We start from the raw sequence: 21,639 nt of genomic DNA, 5'->3' as shown, positions 1-21,639 counted from the left end.
GCTGGTGCAAACCTTGCGTGTGATAGTAAAATTGATGCACCTATATCTAGTCGTACTCGTTCAGGTTTTCAGCATGCCTCTTATGCATCAGATTGTTATGCTTTGGCTGTGTCTAGTATGTGTGAAGAGGAAGAACCTCTTTCATTTGATGAGGCACAAAAATCAGAAAATTGGTTGGCTGCAATGCAAAGTGAATATAATGCTATAATGAAGAATGGTACATGGTCTTTATGTGATTTGCCTATTGGTAAAAAGGCCATTGGATGTAAGTGGGTTTTTAAGTTGAAACGAAAGCCAGATGGCAGTGTTGATCGCTATAAGGCTAGACTTGTTGCAAAGGGTTATGCTCAAGAAAAGGGCATTGATTTTGATGAGACCTTTGCTCCCACTTGTCGTATGACTACCATTCGTAGCATTTGTGCATTGGCAGCTCATAATAGTTGGAATGTACATCAGTTGGACATAAAGACTGCGTTCTTGAATGGAGATTTGCATGAGGAGGTGTATGTATTGCAGCCTCGTGGTTTTGTTCAAAAAGGGCAGGAAAACAAAGTGTGCAGGTTGAAAAAGGCTTTATATGGTTTAAAGCAAGCTCCACGAGCTTGGTATGAAAAGATACATGCATATTTAACTGCACATGGTTTTCAGAATAGTCCAACATGGTTTTCAGAATAGTCCAACAAAAAGCACTTTATATGTTAAATGTGTGGATGATGTACATCTAATCATTGCTCTCTATGTCGATGACATGCTGCTCACAGGACCAAATGAAAGTCATATTGCTGATTTTAAGGCTGATTTGAATGCCTCTTTTGAGATGTCAGATTTGGGGCATTTGCATCATTATTTGGGGATACAATTTAAGCAGTGTGATGGAGGTATTGCTTTGTGTCAGACAAAGTATATTGAGACATTGTTGCAGAGATTTGGCCTTGAAGACTGCAAGCCTATTGCTACTCCAATGGAGATAGGTTTGAAGTTGAGTCTTCATGATGCTGGAGATCACTTTGATGTCACACTCTATCAGATAGCTGTTGGTTGCCTCATTTATATATGCATTACGAGGCCGGACATTCAGTTTGCAGTCTCACAGGTAAGTAGGTTTATGCATAACCCAGGGTCTCAGCATTGGAAGGCAGTTAAACGCATCTTTCGCTACTTGAGTGGCACCATATATCTTGGGTTGTTTTATCCCAAGGGGGGATTGTTGCCGCCAGATTTACATGCTTTTTCGGACTCAGATTGGGCTGGTTGCTAATGACACAAGAGTGTCCACAAGTGGTTTTTGTTTCATGCTTGATAGCTCATGCATATCTTGGTTGAGTAAGAAGCAACCTACTGTGGCCACTTCTAGTTGTGAAGCTGAGTACAGGGCAGCTTTCACAGCTACGGTTGAGTGTGTGTGGCTCAGACAGCTTATGGCTGACTTGGGTGTTGGACAGGAGTCTGCCACCTCTATCTTCACTGACAGTCAGAGTGCATTGGCAGTTGCGAGAAACCCAGTTTTTCATGCTCGCACAAAGCACATTGAGGTGCATTATCACTATGTCAGGGAGAGACTCTCAGCAGGAGAGATCAGCTTGGCCTATGTGCCAACACAGGACAACCTCGTCGATCTTTTCACAAAGGCGCTTCCTCGTGAGAAGTTCGAAGCTTTCCGCAAAGCTTTGGGCTTGCTCCCCTTTGTGGACTGATCTACTTCGGGCATGGCACTCCCCTATACATGAGTGCCAGCTCTCGTTCACACCATCACTCCCAGGGGGGATTTGTTGCCATATATATATAGGCAGTGATGTGTGTGAACACACTTAGGACCGTCGGGGCACTTTTTCCCTCTTTAGGAGGTTTTTTCCCCCGGCTTGTATATACGCCCATCCTTCTAGGGCTAACTAATCTTTTGTACATTGACACAATCTAATACAGTGTGTGTTGTGTGCATTCTTGCTTTTTCTTCTCCAAGCTTTGTGTGCTTTCCTGCAACCCTAATTCCAACAGCTTCCTCCACCGTTGCAAATTCAAATCCTTGGATCTTCCACATAACCTCAGGGTACATGATTTGTGCAGCAAGAGAACATGCTGAACGGGGATCTACTCTTGTTTGAAACAAGAGTGGCCACCAATCTTTAGAAGAGGGAAGGTCAAAAACTAATGAATTATGAGTAAATTCACAGCTTTTGTTTGATTTGGTTGCAAAATTGTGAGATGATTTTCCCAAGCAACGTAGATGTGCCGTGTTGTCCTGATGGGCAAGAATTTGCAGCTGTGTAGAAGCTTTAAGTTAAGCTAAGCTTAAGCTTTAGTTAAGCTTGCTTAAGCTTTGTATTATTATAACTCATTTAAAGCTTTGGGTAAAGCTTTTATCCCTTGGATATTTCCTTGATGTAACTTGAAAAAGAGACCTCAACCAAGCCTTCAATTCCCTTGAGATTTTCTGAATTTTTCTTCTTTCATAGAAACCAAAAAGTTGCACGTACCTTCTCTCTTTCCTTCTCTCCCCCCTTTGCTCTGATACCACTGAAAACACCAAGATTATGGGGAGACACACCGTCCAACCAAATACCAATTGGTTCATCACTTCAATCAAATTACCATAACCAAAAAATTAATAAATATCATAAAAACATAACATAGCATAAAAACACAAGAGAGAATCATTGGGTGCAATCTATCCCCCCTCAAGAAGTGTCGGCGTCCTTCCACTTCTTGAGTATTTATGCTTTATTAATAAAAAATAGCACATAAGCCAAAAATAGATGCACGGGTTATGCATGGGTTGCCCTTTAGAAAAATGGGGGTTGCTTTTAACACAAGCTTAGATAAAGTGTTCCTGTCTAAAGGATAATTACAAAAAGAACCCCAAGGGCTAATTCACGTGCAAATAAATAAGTCCACGCCCAATATAACAAAAGTGGGTGGCTCAATAGGTCCACACCCAAATACATCAAAATGGGGCGGCCAAATACAAAATCTCATAGTAGACAGTACAACAAAAATATCAAAATGAGAACCATCCTGGTAATAGCTTGCACCAGATCGTTGCCATCACGTCAATCTCACCAACCTACAAAGTTGTCCATTCAAACACACTACAAGTTAGCAACACATGCTACAACTCCACGATAGCACATAAGTAATAACTCCACACTTAGTTCCAGCTATCCCTAATTTCATATGTCCTATACATGGAATATTTGGAATCACCCAAGTGCCATGCTTTGAACATAGTGGTAATTAGCGTCCCCAACAATTAACCACCATAGAAGGATGGATGGACAAACCGTGACAGTACAATGGGCCAAACCATACAAAATTAAATATTTAGCACACATGTGCTTGGCTAGATAATCTCGTCCAATGTCCACCTTGGTTGTCTCGAACTCATGATCTATACTCAACACAGTCCACAATGTTAGATCACAATTACTTTTGGAATCACTCACAAAAATAATTCTAAAAAATGGAAATCATTCACTACCATGCTTCACACATGAACCATGCATGTATCACACATAATTAATTAGATTCACTCCCATGATAAAATATTCTAAAAAATCTCACTCCCATGATATTCCTCCCGTTTGAGAAGACAACCATCCTCAGTTCTAACTATTAGCACACACAGGTGATCAAACATATGAATTATTCCCACATTGGATTCACTCACAATGTCATTATGTATTTAAGTTGATTCACTCCTCCCACATATCCTCACACACATCACACGTGTCTTAAAGTTGATCGGATTCACTCCCAATCAAACTCACAGAACCTTTGCACACGTCACATGTGTCTTAGAGTTGATTGGACTCACTCACGATCAAACTGCTACATTGGATTCACTCACAATGTTTTCATGCGTGTCACATGTATTCACAAAGTATACCATACGGTTCAAACGTGTCACAGTTGTTCGGACTCACTCACAACCAACTTAATCACACTTGGGTCACCCAAGATATTCTTTTCACTTATTGGATCACCCAATAATAAATTAATTATCGTAACATGTCTCCTGTAATAAACTACTAATCTCACTAAGGCATGCATCCAAGGGACCTGCAAGCAAGTGGCCGAGTCCCTGATCCCAAGTGAAAGTCCTACCTTCCCCAGAGCTCCTCTAACCTGTTGCATATCTCACAGTCTTGGATGAGGCTACCAGGGATGTGAGTGCTCAAATGTCTATCTGGGTCCTCTAGGGAAAGAATAATAAGTGCATGATTAAAAAAAGTAGTGTGTGCTAGAATACCAATCATGCCACCATGACCATAAGCCCACTCATATACATAGAACCAATATAATCTAGATAGGTTAGGGCCAATGCTCCTCCTTTCAGATCTCAAGAAGTATAGACTATTGGGGCTACGTCTAAACTCTGGTAAATGCCAAGGGTCTTGTCCCTTAGATCAAATCCTCCCAAGCCAAGTACTTTATACCAGAAACTATCGCCATGCCACCTCCTATCTCTAGCATGTTAAACTCCCCACCCATACACTCAAAATTGGCTTGCAAAAAGAACCAACAAACTATACTCCAAAAGGTGGCTTTGCCTAGTGTGGTGTTTAGCACATATATGTTTAGAAAGCCCACATAATCCTCTTAAATCCTGATGGTCACTAAGCTCGTCCAATGACAATGGTGCGGATTCAACCACTAGCACAGTAATAACTAGTCGTTGTTGAGATGGCAATGCATACTTCACCCTATCCTAGAGGGGCTAAAAGAGTTGGGCTAGAAAGTGTGACTCTTGCCCTATAGGATCTTTCTATAGAGTAGTAGGTAGGGCGAGTATAGCCCTATAGGATCTTTCTATAGAGTAGTAGGTAGGGCGAGTAATGCCCTATAGGATCTTTCTACAGAGTAGTAGGTAGGGCGAGTATACCCCTTTGAAATATGGTGTGACTCTTGCCCTATAGGATCTTTCTATAGAGTAGTAGGTAGGGCTAGAAAGTGTGACTCTTGCCCTAAAGGATCTTTCTATAGAGTAGTAGGTAGGGCGAGTATAGCCCTATAGGATCTTTCTACAGAGTAGTAGGTAGGGTGAGTATACCCCTTTGAAATATGGTGCCCTTAGATGAAGAGAATGTCTATGGGTCCACCAACTGCTACTTTGTGAAGCTCCTCTCTAAGGACACCATGCCTATGAAAGCACTATGGCCCCCAAACCCTAAGTGTTCCATGAGACAATCCATATAACTAAGATCTATGGTGGGAGGTGGAATTATGCTTTCAATATGAAAGATATTGCAAAATTGCCTATGGCATATTTTAACCTAATATGGCTATGAAATTACCATATTCTAACCTGATATAGCGATGAAATTGCCCTAGAAGTTATCACGCCATAGACATTATGCTAAAGCCATATCTTTGGTCATTATTTTGTGATGTATAGCACGTAGGTTTATTGTCTTCAAACATCATCACTTTCCTAAAGGGCAAGAAGTGCAAGAATTTTCATGCACGTGTATGTTATACTCATACAAAATTTCTTTGACTGTTTGTGTGCGAGCCTTCTTCAGCAGAATATTTATTGACTTTTGGTACTTTCCCGAGTTATAGAGGTATTTCCATCCCTATCCAAGAAGGTGTTGGCTATGCTGAAGAGTGAGATGAGTAATCATTGTTGCTTTTGCTAGAATCCCGGGTTCCTCTTATATGTGAGGCTTCTTTCAGCTTGACAAGGCTTTTGTAAGGTTGGGTACTAACTTCTTTGCTATCTATTTTGTCCTAGCCATCTCTACACAACAATTGGGGGAGAGAGAGATAGAGAGGGAATGCCAAAGTGAAAAATGAAAAAATGAGCCCAAGTGGGCCTTTTTATAGCCAAAAAAACCTAGGTCATTTTTAAAAAAATTGTAAAATTGAGCCATAAAACTTACAATTGTAAAATTGAGCCATAAAACTTACATAACAAGCATTCTGTAAGATTCCTCCCTCAAACTTTTGAGGTGTAAAGGTGTAAGAATCTCCCCTTCTGTTCTTGTAATTATTCCCCTCTTTGAAATAAAAGAAAGATCTTGTTTTCCCTGTTTTGGCCTTGAGAGAGAAAATGTCTAGAGAGAGATAGTCCAAAATTGAGATATCTTTGGATATAAAAATCCTCCTAGTGTCTAAAATGGATTCCCCTAAAATAGAAGTTCAAAATGAACTTTCTAATGTTCATTAGGAATTAACTAAAAATGGTATAAGGGACCTTAGCCTAAGGGTCTACATTTTTAGAAATTTTTAGATTATGGTCCAATTAAGGTTCCAATGGGCCAATTGGATTAATCCAAGTGTTGGGATGAGATAAATCCAAAAGAATAAAAGAAAATACCCAAAAATGAGTAAATGCTCACATAAGATGAAGAGTTGTCTGAGTACAAGGTTTATTAGTTAAAAATTATGAGATATTACTAAAAAAAAAAGATATTTTAGAATAATAAATGCGTTTTGACACCTTGGTAAGGAGAGGGGGACTCTTGAGGTAGGCGCCTATTTCACGTGTGTGGAAGGATTTTTAATTCAAAAAAATTGTGATATTTTTATCTCTTCTCTCTCCTGGATCAAACCAAATCAAAAGATAGCCAAACTGGTCCCAAATTGAGTCAAACTGAACCTAGAAAATTCTAGAACCCAATTGGATTTGGTTAGTGGCCTCCCTTACCTATAAATAGACCCTTAGTCTTTTGTAAAAAAATATTGGAGCTATACCATGCTAGTATTATATTAAAATAATCATATTTTCTATTATCCCTTAAATTTTCCTCTCTCTTGGGAGCTTGGAGCTCTCTCTCTCTACAACAACTCTTGGAGTTTCTCTTCTCCTCTTGGTGGACCAATTGATTGGTCGGGGGCTTCACTACTAATAGAGAATCAAGCTAAACTTGGAGCTAAAATCAAATTTTATCATTTTTTTCAATTTATCTCAGTGACTTTCTTCTTCTCAATCCCTCTCAAGCTTGAGAACCCTTCTAAATGAATGTTTTAATTCAAATCAAGGTTTCCCTTAAAGTCCTAATGCTTAATTAAGAGAAAGTTAATCTTTATGCTTATTTGTAATGCTTTCTTTAAGTAAATCTCTCTCTCTAAAAGAATAGCCATCTTTATGGCTAAATCCCTTGAAAAAGGATGCTTCTCAATGATAGTCTCCTAATTCAAAGCTAAACTCTAGGCTTGATAAGCTAGAGATTAAGAAAATGGTATTTTATGATTTTGTGTTAACAAAATAATGGTTATTTCTTTTAGATTATTTATAAGTAGTTAAAAACTACTTTGATTGATTCTAAATGAGAAATAGATTATCCTATCAATTTGGGAAAAGAGAAATAATGGAATTAGCTTAATCTAGTGGGATAATCATAATTAAGTTTATAATTATGGTTAAAATTACGATTTAAATTCATAGTTTGATTTTAAGCATAAAAGAGGAACTATTATCATATTACAAGCTTTTATTCTTTAGAAAAAAATTGAGAATTATTAGTAATAGCAGCAAAGCTGCAGCAAAATTTTTAGAAAATAATACATATCTTATTTTTATGCATAATGCTAAAAGAGGACTTCCTACCAAATTCTAGGATTGGACATCCTATGCAAAAAGAATGATTTTTATCATATTCATGAGAAATATTTTTTTTATAATTATGCTCGTATCAATCCCATCAGGGTTCCCCTCGTGCCAAAATCAGGGCAACACCCAGAAGAGTGCCAGCTTAGCCTGCAGCCTCAATGCAAAGTAGTCTTAGAGCTCCTTCCCAAAATTGGGAAAACAAAAGAGAGAGAGTTCCACCTCAGACTGCACAACAGCTAGAGCCGCTACAATAGCTGAGGAAGTGGAGGAAGAAAGAGGACATATTTATGCCGCCATTGAAGTCTTAAAGACCTAAAGTCCTAAGGCATATGATAAACTAGAAGTTTAGAATCCTCGAGGGAGTCATAGCAATGGTGATGAATTTTAAAATAAAGTACGCAAAGCCACTATAAGATATACTCTAGTCTTCACCTTAGTGACTTTAGAAATAGTGATTCCCATGAAATTTAAGTAAACTTGAGGAATTGGAATTGTTCGTGGAATGGTAGAGAATGTTACAAGACCAAGGTATATGGAAAATTGATTAAGCCACAAATTGATAAATAACAAAAATAAACCATAGATACCTTAGCATGACTCAAGAGCATAAAATCAAAGAACATAAGATTGGGTGCAATCTCCCCCCTCATGCGTGTAGCCCGCTTCCACAACATGAGTATTTTGAGAATTGTATTCAATAAATAGCCCCAAGAAGCTAACAATAGTTGTCTGTACAAAATTGGGCTTGCTTTTTTCACTTTTACAAAAATAGCTCAAACACTAGAGCTTGTTCACACACTAAGTATAAATAATCAAAACTCTTCTAAAATATAAGCTAACAATATAGCAATGCACGCACAAGTGTGCATAAATAATATGTACAATTTGTTAGCATGTGGCCAACAAAATAATAAGAAATAATAATATTTCGAGATGATATAGATAAGGTCCTCTATGTACGACACGTGCACTGCTCAATCACCTAGCTCACAAACGTAAATACATTAGTTGTTTCAATTAATTGCCCTTCTAATTAATCCCAATATGAAATGTTGATAGACACAAACATAGCAAACACTTACCACTTGTTTCACTACGATGAGAGTATCATTATACACATCATCTAGCATGGCGTGGTGGTTGAATGGGGTAGATTCTTCATAAGAAGGCACCAACCATGTGGGCTCACCACCATAAGTTAGGTAAGAACACCCTATTCTGCGTTGTGGGCTCACCAATAAATCCGGTAAGAACACCACCATTAGATATGCCAGCATGCTCAATGGTCTTGTGTGAAGAGGGTTTGAGAAAGTTTTTGTGGACTATGTCAACTTGGAAATGGAAGCACTAAAGTGTCCACGTATGCATTAAGTACGGACATATGCATTTTGTAAGTTATAAAGGTGGCACGTCTAAATAAGGTGAGGCCAAAGCAAACTTGGGCCGCCAAGCTGGCATTTTTAAAGGGACCACATGTCCTCACGGGAGTGGGTCGAGACATGATGTGAAAAGGCGTGTTGAAATCGTGTGTGTGAGAGAGAGAGAGAGAGAGAGAGAGAGAGGGGAACGAAAATAAATGCGAAATTCAAGTGGTCTTTTTGCTGCCACGCGAGTGTGTTTTCCTCGTTGCAAGAAAGCCGCTTCTATTTCGGGAGGGGCCTTTCTCGTTGGCAAGCCGAGAAACCCAAAAATGATAACACTCATTTTCACACCACAATAAATCCTCAGTTATTGGGGACCAAACCGTGATTTTTTTTAAAAAACCCTAAAAACCTTTTACACATTTTAAACATCAAATCAAAAAAAAAAACGCTTGCTCTTTTTCTCATCATCATTTCAAAAGATTACCCCTTCTAAATTTGCAATCTCTAAAAAGTCCCAAGCCTTTCTTCTCTAGCCTACATTGTTAGAGTGACCCCTACATAAAACTTTATTAATTCCACACATGTTGTAGCTCACTAAAATCCTCTTGTCAACAACATATACATTGTCGATTAAATGGATATTATTTGATGCATATGTTCGAAGGTTTAAGCTCATGAAATATATGCCCACAAGTACCTCACAAATTCTAACCAATTTTAGTAGATGTTGCACACAAAGACTTGGGAGATTTTAAGTCAATCTTCTCCCTTTCTTGCCTGACTTTTATGTTGACAAAGTTTTTCTTACTACTTAAGTCTAAACCCCCTACTTAAATCAATCTTCTCCATTGACCTCCCTATTACAAGGTATTCAGCATGTGCATGTGAGCATGTACACACTTTAAATTTCATGATAGGCTATCCCAATCACATCCTTCTCTTTATTTTCTTTCACCTCCCCTACATTTCTTTCTAGCTTAAACGAGGCTAGAGCTCCTCTCAAGGTGAAGTAGAGGACAAATAGTTGAGACTTGAGAGACTTTAAGTAAAAAGGACAATTTTGTGCTTCAAGATCACATGGTGTGGATTGAAAGTTTCTATAAGGTTTAATAACCCTATTATTTTCAAGGCATTTCTTTTTACTCTTCTACTTTAGAAGAGGTCAATCACATGCGTTAAGGAATGAGCATTGGAATGGGATTTAAAACAATGTGGCCTCTAATCGCTCACTGCGATTGAATAACCACTTAAGGGAAAAATTGCTCTAATTCACTTAAGGGAAAATTTGCATCATTATGAAACCTTCCTTAAGTCTAATCTTATTATTATGCCAAAGTTCTTGGGTTTTCAAAATTTATAAGCACTCATATACACTTGTATGGGGAAGGGGGCTTCTAGAAATTTTATTTTCAAAACCCTGTTTTGCATTTTTTGTAAGAGAGCTAGACACTGGCTTTGAGTCAAAGGTAAGACCCTCTCATGGTATCAACAAATATTCCCATTAAAAATTTAACAGGCCATAACTTCCATACCTAAAAGGTAAAATGAAGTTTCTTCTAATGAAAGAAGGGGTCTGGGACATTGTTAAAGGTCTAATTTCTAAGCCCACCACAAGAAACTTCATTTTACCTAGTAGGTAAAATGAAGTTTCTTCTAATGAAAGAAGGGGTCTGGGCATTGTAATTTCTAAGCCCACCACAAGAAATGAATAGCTTGCCTGGAAAACTGAGGATAATAAATCCCTAGCCCATGATTACCCTAGGACTAGATGATCTTTATATCTATCATGTTGGGGATTGTGACTCTTTCGAAGTAGCTTAAGAAATTTTTGATAAAGCCTTTGGAGCCAATGATCTCAATAGCAAGATCAACTTGAAAATTGAATTCTATAGCAGCTCTTAAACATAAAAATAGAAGATACATTAGTATCTCACAACATCAACAAGACAAAGAGCCTAATGGCCTAGCTCGCTATCATTAAGGAAGAAGTTAAGGAAAATGATGCTATTGCTATATTACTTAAGTCCATGCCTCCTAACTTTGATAATATTTTGCATACTTTAAATACATGAAGGAACCCACTCTTGAAGGCATTGAAAGTGCCTTCCTTGAAGAGGAGAAAGAGATCAGGAGCAAAACTAGGGTTGTACACCTTAACACAAGTGCTTACTTCAACAAAAACCAATCAAAGGACAAAGGAAATTGGAAAACTTGAAGATGCACACATTGTGGAAGACTTGGGCATATGCTCAAGGATTTCGGGTTCAATGATAAGACAAAGTTAAAGTGTACCTATTGTGGAAAGATTGGACACCTAAAGACATATGCTATCACAAGAATAGAGCTAAAGTTAACATGGTCGAATAAAGCAAAAAAAATATGGAAGTAGTAGCCCCCAACTGAGGAGGCTAATTTCACTAACATTAAAGCTAAATGGTTATGTGCTTCAAGGCATCTACCTTGGCCTATTTAAGAGGCCTAAATCAATGAATGGAGTGATCAAGCTTTTGTACAAAAACTTGTGTTCTCATGTTAGCTCTAAGCATGTGATTAAGCACTAATCCTTCTCATCATTTGCCTTCCATCTATAATGCTTAGCTTAGGTTTTGATCCACCATAGCTTGTGTACCTCTAGATTAAGATATCAACCATGTTTTACAATAGAGATTTGGTAATTTTTTATGTGTAGTGGTTTTGCAAAATTAGCTCAACTTATAACAAACACCCTTGATCAAGCTTATAATGGATTTGCAAGTTTTTATGTGTAATGGATTTGCAAAATTCGCTCAACTTATAAAAAATTCCCTCAATCAAGCTTGACCACACCACCATTTTCCAATGAACAAAAGTTGGATGGAATAATCAATTATACTCTCAAGAAGTTTAAGGAAAGATTATCTTTATATTTTGTGGAAGATTTGATATGGGGTTATAGCACCGCATTTGCAAGATCCAACTCAAATAATTCCTTCACATCCTACTCTTATTTTGACATGGAGGAGGAGGAGGGATGTACATATTCTATGTTCCATCATCACTAGCACTAATAATTCTATTATGATGCTGATTTATCTTGTGAAAATATTGGCTACTTCTAAGGAATTTGCATGATACCACTAATCAAACAAGGGTTAGAAACCCTGAGAATTGGCTTACCTCAAAGAAGCTTTTTTAATTGGGAAGTAACAAATCAATTCATCAGCATGAATAAGAACTCATGTGCTTGTATGATGAGAAGGAAACTACTCAAATCACCATGATGACCCCCAAGATCTTACACATAGATGCATAAGGGTCTTGCCCCCCAAAAGTATGGTGGTCTTGTCACTTCACTAGATACACAAGTTGGGAACCTTCTTATTACTTTTTAGGAGTTTACTATGATGTTTCTAGAGGAAGAGATGCAGCAAAAGACACAAGATGGTGGGGATGAAACATTCTTTACCAACACAAGGAAAGGCAAGGGTAAAGGGTTTAGTAACCCCTCTTTTTCAAAGAATAACATGAGAAGGTGAAATGGAAAGGGTAAAGTCTTTGGTAGCCCCTCTTTTTCAATGAAGAAAAGAAGAATGTGAAATGTTTCTATTGTGACAAACCTAGTCATATTTAGATTGAATGCATGAAGAGGTGAGCAGATGAGAAAAGGTAAACATATGAGAAAAATGGATTTCTATTATTTGTGACAAACCTAGTCATACTTAGATTGAATGTGTAAGCAGATGAGAAAAGTTAAGAAGATGGGAAAATGGCTCTTTGAATCGCACCAAGAAGGAATGCCAAAGTTGATTTGGAGATGCTCTTTAGCTATTTAAGAAATCTATGCAAAGGTTAACAGTTTAACTATGCTTAATTGATCATGGATCATGGATAATGGAGCATATATGACCAATCAAAAGGATTGGTATACATCTCTACATCCAATAGGAGATGCCAAGTGCCCTACAATGGTGTTACTAAAAAAATTTTGGGTACTCCTTGTTATGGCCATCACTGCTTGTGACTTGAGGATTAATTGAGGATTCTCTTTGATTGAGATAGCATATTCACCTTAGATTATAACGATAACATCATTAAGAGGAACACAATGTAATAACCTCTCTATAATGATAACATCATTGATGATGTCGTGTTCCTCTCAATGATAACATCATTGAGAGGAACACAACGTAATAACCTCTCTACAAACTTTAAGCTTTTTCTATGGCATGGCATGAGAGATTTGAGGACCTAAGATAAGAAGTAATAACATTGGCACAATTTTTGTAAGGGGCTAGCTATAAAGTAAAGTCTCCTCTTTAACTTGTCCATGTTGCCCTTTGTGAAAATATGTCACCCTTAGCTCTAGGTAGTTGTGGGAATACTTTTTGAAGGATAAGGCTGAGGATTTTTGAAAGTTCAAAATGTGACAGTTAATAATCAAGGATGAGACATGAAAGAAGATCAAGAAATTTTAAATTGATCAATCTGGAGAGTTTACTTTTAACAAAAAACAAAATTCATATCCTACTACAAGGAGCGAGGGGTTAAGTGTTAACTTGTCTCACTACTTTTTATACTTGAGAAAAATTACATTATAGAATGCAAGAATTGCATAGTTATATGGAGATGGCTTGGATTATGCTTACATTATAGAATGCAAGAATTGCATAGTTACATGGAGATGGCTTGGATTATGCTTACATTAGAATGCAAGAATTGCATAGTTATATGGAGATGGCTTGGATTATGCTCAAGGTGAAAGGTTTGGCACTTATTACTACATGTCATATTCTTAACAAAGGTGCACTAAAGTAGTCAAGGGGATGACTCGCCAGATGGCCTACTCTGATATAAGAAACCTTTAGTTGCATTTATAAAGTCTTCTAAAACTGACTAGTTTATGCATGTTCTAGACTCAAGTGGGATCCAAAAAGCTATGAATGCATCTTTTTGGATGCAATTTGAAGTCAAAGGGTTATAGACTCTATAAACTTGAGGTAAGAAAGATCATGGTGAGCCATGATGTTGTGTACCTAGAATCACCCCGTCACATGGAGGAGAGGAGGAGGCTCCTTCTAATTCATTGAACAACGAGGAGATCACTTCTACTAAGTAATCACAACCACTATATGGAGAGCTATAGGATCCCTTTCCACCCTTGGGAGGTGGAAGAGGTAAGATAAAGATGACAAACCCATGTAATCACAAAGGGAAAAGCCACTACCAAGGTGGAAGAGGTAAGATAAAGATGACAAACCCATGTAATCACAAAGGGAAAAGCCACTACCAAAGTGGGTCATAAAGCTTTTATAAAGCAAGAATCCACTAACCATCCTACATGCACCAACCAAGGTATGTCTCTCAAAGAGGAACTCTCAAATAGACTATATAAACAAAAGAGGGCTTAAAATAACATTGTCAACTATGCACACAAATAGGAACTCTCAAATAGGATATACAAGCAAAAGAGGGCTCAAAATAACATTATCAACTATGCACACATGGTTGAGCTAATAAAATTTTATGATCCCAAATTTTTTGAGAAGTTCAATTGAATTCAAACTAGATGGGAGCCATAAAAAAGTAGAACACACTTAGGCTATTATGGATCAATCACAAAACTAGATAGGAGCTGTACAAAAGTAGAACTGCACGTAGGATATTGCGGATCAATCACAAAATTTGAAGTTCATTGGCACCAAGTGAGTGTATAAAGCTTACATATTAGCAGATGGATCATTGGGAGAAGTAAAAGACCCAACTTGTGGGGGGTGAAGGGATTTTCATAGGTTGATGGTCATAGGTTGATGGATATAACTTCAAGAGACCTTTGTCCTTACATAACCAAATTGACCACAATTCACAAAGCACTCATGACCTTAGTTGTAAAGAGGGTTGGCTAATTATATAGATGGATGTAGAATTAGATTTTTTGAACGAACATCTCACAAGGAGGAGATGCATGCAGTGTAGCCCTCAAATCTATGATCCCTAGTTCAAAAGATGAAGTTTAATGACTCAAATAGGGGCTATATTGCTGAAACATGCCCCTCAAGCATTTTGCCATGGTTTACAACTACATTCAAAAATCATCTACTATCAGAAGGTGCAAATATACATATTTTATGTGGAGACCAAGAGTTAGTTTACATTTTCATATCTCACATAAGTATGCTAGTGAGATTTTGAAAGCTTTTGGAATGGTTGTAAGTGGGAGGTTGATATTTATTAGAGTGGAGAAAAAGTTAGCAACACACACAAAGATATGTAGCAAGTAAGTAGAGATACAGAAAAACACGACACTCAAAGTAAGTTGATCAGAATGAGTGAAGTACAAGTAGATTGATAAGAATGAGTAAAGTACAAGTGAAGTGACATGATACAAAGAAGCACAACACTCAAAGGGAATTCAAAGTCGATTGATAAGAATGAGTGAAGTACATGTGAAGTGACATGGTAAGGTTGAGGTCATAAGAGTGTGTAGTACAAAATCATGGGGAACAAACCTCCTAGGAGGGAAAAAGTATTCCGGCCCACATTAGCCTACATCCACACATCATTACCATATAAATGGCTACAAATCCCCCTATAGTAATGATGTGAACATTTACAGGGATCATGTGGTTGATCAATCATGGCAACAAGACTTAAACTTTGAAAAAAGCTTCTAACTTCTCTCATGAGAGAGCCTTAATGAACATATCTACCACTTTATTATGTGTAGAGAGACATAATCTAGGATAATCTCTCCTACAAATGAGCCTCTCTCCGACATAATAATAATACACCTCAATGTGCTTTGTGTGTGCATGAAACACTTGGTTCTTCAATCACAAGAGTCAATGCACTCTGACTGTCAATGAAAGATGGAAGTGGGGGAATGTTGTCCAACACCTAGATCTGTCTAAAGGTGTCTGAGCCATATACACTCCATAGTTGATGTAAAAGCTACCATGTACTCATCTTCATAGCTCAAAGTGGCCCATCAGCTACTTCTTATTGAGCCATGATATACATGAATCACTAAGATAAAAGCAAAAGCCACTAGTGGACACTCGTGTAAAAGCTAACATGTACTCGTCTTCATAGCTTAAAGTGGGCATTAGAGTGGGCATTAGATGCTTCTTAAAGTGGCCATCAACTGCTTCTTATTGAGCCATGATATACATGAATCACTAAGATAAAATCAAAAGCCACTAGTGGACACTCGTGTACCATAACTTCTAGCCCAATGAGAGTCATTGAAAGCATATAGCTAAATATCATCCCCCTTAGCATATAATAGCCTAAGGGACCGAGTGCCCTATAAGTATCACAATACTTGCTTAGTAGCTTGCTACTCTGCTCAACTGGGAGACCAAAACTGAATATCTAACCTTAAATTATATAGATATATGAACAACGTGCTGATAAAGTGATGCATCAATGGTTCACTTCCATCTTGGAGACTAATACTGGAACCTACCTTTACTGGTGTGTAGCAATAGGATTATAATCTTCAATAACAAACCATGTAATCATTCTATATATATACTTAGACTGCAACATCATAGTACCATTATAGATGGCTAGCTAGGTCCTTTACACTGCATCCTTGTCTCCGCCATCTCTCCGAGCTCCCCAAACTCAATGGTTGTTGCCATCATTGCCAATGTTCTTGTCGGTGTTCTCTGACCTCACTGTTTGGCATCATTTACGGTGCTCTCTGAGATCCCCCACTTCTTCGACTACCAAATCCATCAACGGTTGATTGTACTCACAATGTGCATGGCCACCTTGGGCTACGCTACTTATGGCTCGCACATCTCCCTCCCTTTCCCAAGGCAAGAAAAAATATATCTCCCTTTCTCTCAAGGTGATGAGCAAAGATCTCTCTCAAGCATTATCTTCTCCTCCCTTTGCCAAGATGAGGGAGATCTTGTTGAGCACTATCTCTCTTTCCCAAGGTAAGGGAGATCTTGTTGAGAACTATCTCTCTTACCCAATAAAATCTAGATCTTGTTGAGAACTATCTCTCTTACCCAATAAAATCTAGATCGACAAAAAGTATCAAGAGAGGTGTTGACTCTCTAGAAAAAGGAGTGGGTGGTTGTGTGGGCACTATAAGGGACGTTGATGGTGAGAGGTGTTGCGGAGTAAAAAGGGGCCAACCCGTGGCTCAAGCAGGCAGCTAATTTGGTGGTTGTGGTGGGCACTACATAATTGGTGGAAGCTTTGCAATGGTGTTGATGGATGAGAAATCGATGGTGGAAGGCACTGCTATAGTGAAAAAGGTGATGCATGGGTAGAAGAGGTCAATGCTTAGCTCTTTAATGGCTTCAATGGGTAGCAGTGCCCTCTAGAGTGGCCATAGCCAGACAACAAGAAATGAAGGTTGAGGGGTGGGGAAGAAAGCAAGATGGGCCTAGAGAAGAAAGGAGGAAGGTGGGGAGGAGGCTTGGGGAAGGGGAGGGGAGGGGAGATGGCATCCCGTCTCCCAACCAGTAGGATTGCTAATTTTTAGCTTGTAGCTATGAATGACTCCACCGGTCCCGCTCACTCATAGCTACCAAAAGAAGGAAGAGAGGAATAGTCAACAACCTCAAAATTTATACCTTTACCTCAACCTCTCCATGTGTGGGCATGTCATCGGCTTGTCCTCGACAACGACCTTGTGGATGCTTTATTTCTTGTAATTTTTAGGGCCTTGTGTAGCCATGATTTGTAATTGGGGAGATGATATGATTGGTGCATTTAAAATTGGTTTTGGATGTTTGTGATGAGGGTTAGATCTTAGTCATTATAGGAGCCAAGTGTGTCATCTAGAAGAGATGAGAACTTGGTGCATAGGAAGGGACATGCCAACCATTTAGGATACCCGTTCTCATAAGCACCCTTGATTTGTTTCTGTTTGCACTTGTTGGGTGGGTTTTTCCATTTGCACTTTGTATGAGTTGTACTTGCTCCTAGGAACTTATATTATTTTCAGTGTTCACTGGAGACGGTGAATGGTTTATGGGTTACCCATAATAATCCCTCCTTTTTTATTAGGATTTTGGAGTAAATTTTTATGCTTTTAGCCTATGGTTGGTGGAATTTTATGCCCAATGTGGATGGCCAAGTGTGGGCCCTGGGCATTTAGGGTTAGGGTTAGGAGGGTGGAAGCCATAGCCTTATCTTTTTGTATAAATTAGGTACCTTGGATATGGAATACTCACAATACATCAACACTTAGTTTTGGCTATTGGCTTGCCTTGTCTTCCCCTTTCCCATTATGCTCTCCCTTCTCTCTGTCTTGTTCTTTATACCTTCCTAAACTCATCATTTACAATGTCATTTAGTGATGTGCCTCTCTTAATTAATGAGGGGATCGATACTTATGATAGTGGGTTTGGCTTCATCATTATGCTTAGCCTTGCTTTCATGAGGTGGTTAGTGTGGATGTAGACCTTATTAGGGATCATTATGGTGTTTTTAGGCTCTTTTTGGAGTGCTTTTATCTACAGATACAAATTGGCATCTGATCATGATGGAACTCTTGTAGAGTTCAAGGATAGTCTCCTTTTTTTTTCTTTTGTGAGTGCTAAGTGTTGAGTGCCTAGTGAGGGTAAGCGCATGCCCCCAAAATTCAGAGCTTCTAGTGGAACCTCACCTCTCTTGCCTCCTCTCCAAACTAGTCATAGGGTTTTACCCCAATCCCTTACTCTTCCCTTGCTTCCCTTGCCAACCAACGGTTACTTTTCCTACCCCTATGGCTACTCCCCAAGGGCCAAATCCCCTAGCAAATCGTGCTCAAAAGATGCAGATCACATGCACTGCTTTTTAATGGTGTGCAACTCCATGGGCTCAATTGAGATGATGCTTGATTGGTCTTCTTCCAACTACTTTGGAAGAAAGTATAGACTGATGTTACATTTGGTTCTCCCACCAACCACTTTCCATATTGGGATTCCGTATGGCAACAGTTCTTGGCTACATTTCGGGGCCAGGGAATTATTATGTTAGCAACCCAACTCATTACTCGAGCAAAGATTCTAGAATCTTGGCTACCCCCTAAGATATAGACAACAACATGCTACAATAATGGGGTTGGCTACATTGTGACCAGGGAACTACTTTGACCTTACCACCCAAGAGCTCAATCAACTCTCTATAAAGGACGGCGAGTCAGTAGCCCAACTCATTACTCAAGCAAAGATTCTGGTAGCTTGGCTACCCCAAGATCCCGACAACTACATGCTACAACAATGGTTTCTCATAGCCCCTCCACAAGGGAGCAGAAGTTGAGAGAGACCTTCCCTCCACAAGGGACCTCGTAGGACTTTCAAGACCGGGCTTCTATGGAGTCATTGTAGATAGTGGGTCAGGAGTCAACATCATTGTAGATGTTAGGTCATGAGTCAACATCATGCCAGATAAGACCATGAAAGCATTGGGTTAGGTCATGAGTCAACATCATGCCAGATAAGACCATGAAAGTATAGACTGATGTTACATTTGGTTCTCCCACCAACCACTTTCCATATTGGGATTTCGTATGGCAACAGTTCTTGGCTACATTTCGGGGCCAGGGAATTTTTATGTCAGCAACCCAACTCATTACTCGAGCAAAGATTCTCGAATCTTGGCTACCCCCTAAGATATAGACAACAACATGCTACAATTCTCGAAGGTAGGAGGTGCTAATGAAAAATCCAAGAGAGGTGTCTCCGAGATCTTTAACTTGGAAGGATGAGGCCATCTGAATCAACATGTTAACCCATTCCTAGAGAGGTGTCTCCGAGATCTTTAACTTGGAAGGATGAGGCCATCTGAATCAACATGTTAACCCATTCCTAGAGTGAACAAACCTACCAAGTTGAGTTGCCACCCTAGCCTTTGCATGTTGCTACAAAATATCAAGGATGCTCAATTCCCCCCATAGCCTATTGCTTCCATGCAATCCAGTGGGAGGGTTTCGTCACATCCCCATTCCTCCATAAGAAGAAGGCTTTAAAATTTGCAAATTTTTGGAGTCTAGGAAGGGGCATAGAATTGAATGTAAAGATATAATATGCATTTGGTAACTAATATCGTGGAATGGGAAGGGTAATCTAGTGTTATCCCACTTCTTTATCTTGTTCTTCATCTCTAGCAAGGTTGAAAGGACCATCTCCACCTCCTCATCCATAGAGCGATCACCCTCCTCCACATGAATATCATCAGCATTTTCAATATTCCAATTGAATTTTTGAAGAAGGGCCACTCTCTTCATGACCAAGATGGGTGTATATATTAGGGGTGTACGTAGGTTGTGAGAGGGGGGATTGTTTTCCTCTACCTTTAGAAATAATTGTTCCAAGGACTTGTTTTCATGTACCTCGTACTGTTTAGGACCAGGTTGCATGCATGTAGTAGTTGCTTTCTCCACTTGTATGGTTGGTTCATTGTTGTTAGGATGAAATTAGGGCTTTTATATATTATGGATTAGCTAATTTCAAGGAGCTTTCCCTTTGTATTTGATTGTGTCAGCATGGTGAGAAGCCTTCTTAGTCACTTGGACACATTTGATTCTCCTTAGAGGGTTCATTTTCATGGGCTTTACCTTTGGTATTCCTACCATCAAAATTCTTGGAGTCACCTTTAGTGAAACTAGGTTTTTTAAGTCCCTTGCATTTGGGAGTTAGGTATTTCCTTGCAAAGTAGCCAAATCTCCCACATTGGAAGCAAGCTCTAGCAAAAGCCCCAAATGATAATTTAATTTTCATGGAACCAGTAGCACCCAGATTGACCAACATAGATTTGGGGAGACTTCTAAGATAGACATACATGTTTGGAAGCTCTACCAAGTGATGGGAAATGGGGACATAAAAGCTACTTGGCTAATTCTCACCAATCACAGGCAGGGAGGTCTACAAATTCTGCCCAAATAGGACTATCATCAAGAGAGGATCCAATACAAAATATGCACAAAGTTATGTAACATGAAACGGAGGGGCTTTGGCCATAAGTGTAGGCACCCATTGGGGATCTAGAAAAAGCACATCAAAGAAGCCCTTCCCTACATAAAACATTCGTGCTATAGCTTTGGTCTTAATGATTTTTTGGTCAAGAGTCTAGGACAGATTTGGATGGCACTTTACCTATACAAAAAGAAAGAGGGTACATGAAGCAAACAAGCATGTCTGGCTCTGTCAACAAAGCTTTGTTGAAGATATAAAGATACCTGGTTATTGCCTTGAACCTTTGGAAGCAGAAGACCTTCCCTCCACAAGGGACCTCGTAGGACTTTCAAGACCGGGCTTCTATGGAGTCATTGTAGATAGTGGGTCAGGAGTCAACGTCATTGTAGATGTTAGGTCATAAGTCAACATCATGCTAGATAAGACCACGAAAGCATTGGGTTAGGACTTAACATCATTGTAGATGGTGGGTCATGAGTCAACATCATGCTAAATAAGACTATGAAAGCATTGGGCCTTCGCATCACCAACCCAACCCTATTTGCCATTAGAGTGGCCAACCAAAGACAAGTCATGCCTCTAGGAATGGTGAGGTTAGTCCTGGTGTCCCTAGCAAGTTTGATATTCCACATGAATTTTGTAGTCCTAGACTTACAATCTATTGATAGGAAGGCCATGTTTCAAGCTACTTGAGTGGTGCATGACTGGGGTCAAGACAACTTGCATATCCCCACCATTGAAGGCACATTGACCTTATCTCTAAAGAAGGGGATGGATTAGGCTGCCATAGGTGGAGTCAGATTGAATGATATCATCCCCATAG

Source organism: Cibotium barometz, chromosome 57 (genome assembly GCF_041138505.1).
Source record: "Cibotium barometz isolate CiBa-2024 chromosome 57, ASM4113850v1, whole genome shotgun sequence".
In the NCBI taxonomy this organism is placed as follows: Eukaryota; Viridiplantae; Streptophyta; class Polypodiopsida; order Cyatheales; family Cibotiaceae; genus Cibotium; species Cibotium barometz.
Note: the sequence above shows the minus strand (reverse complement) of the source record.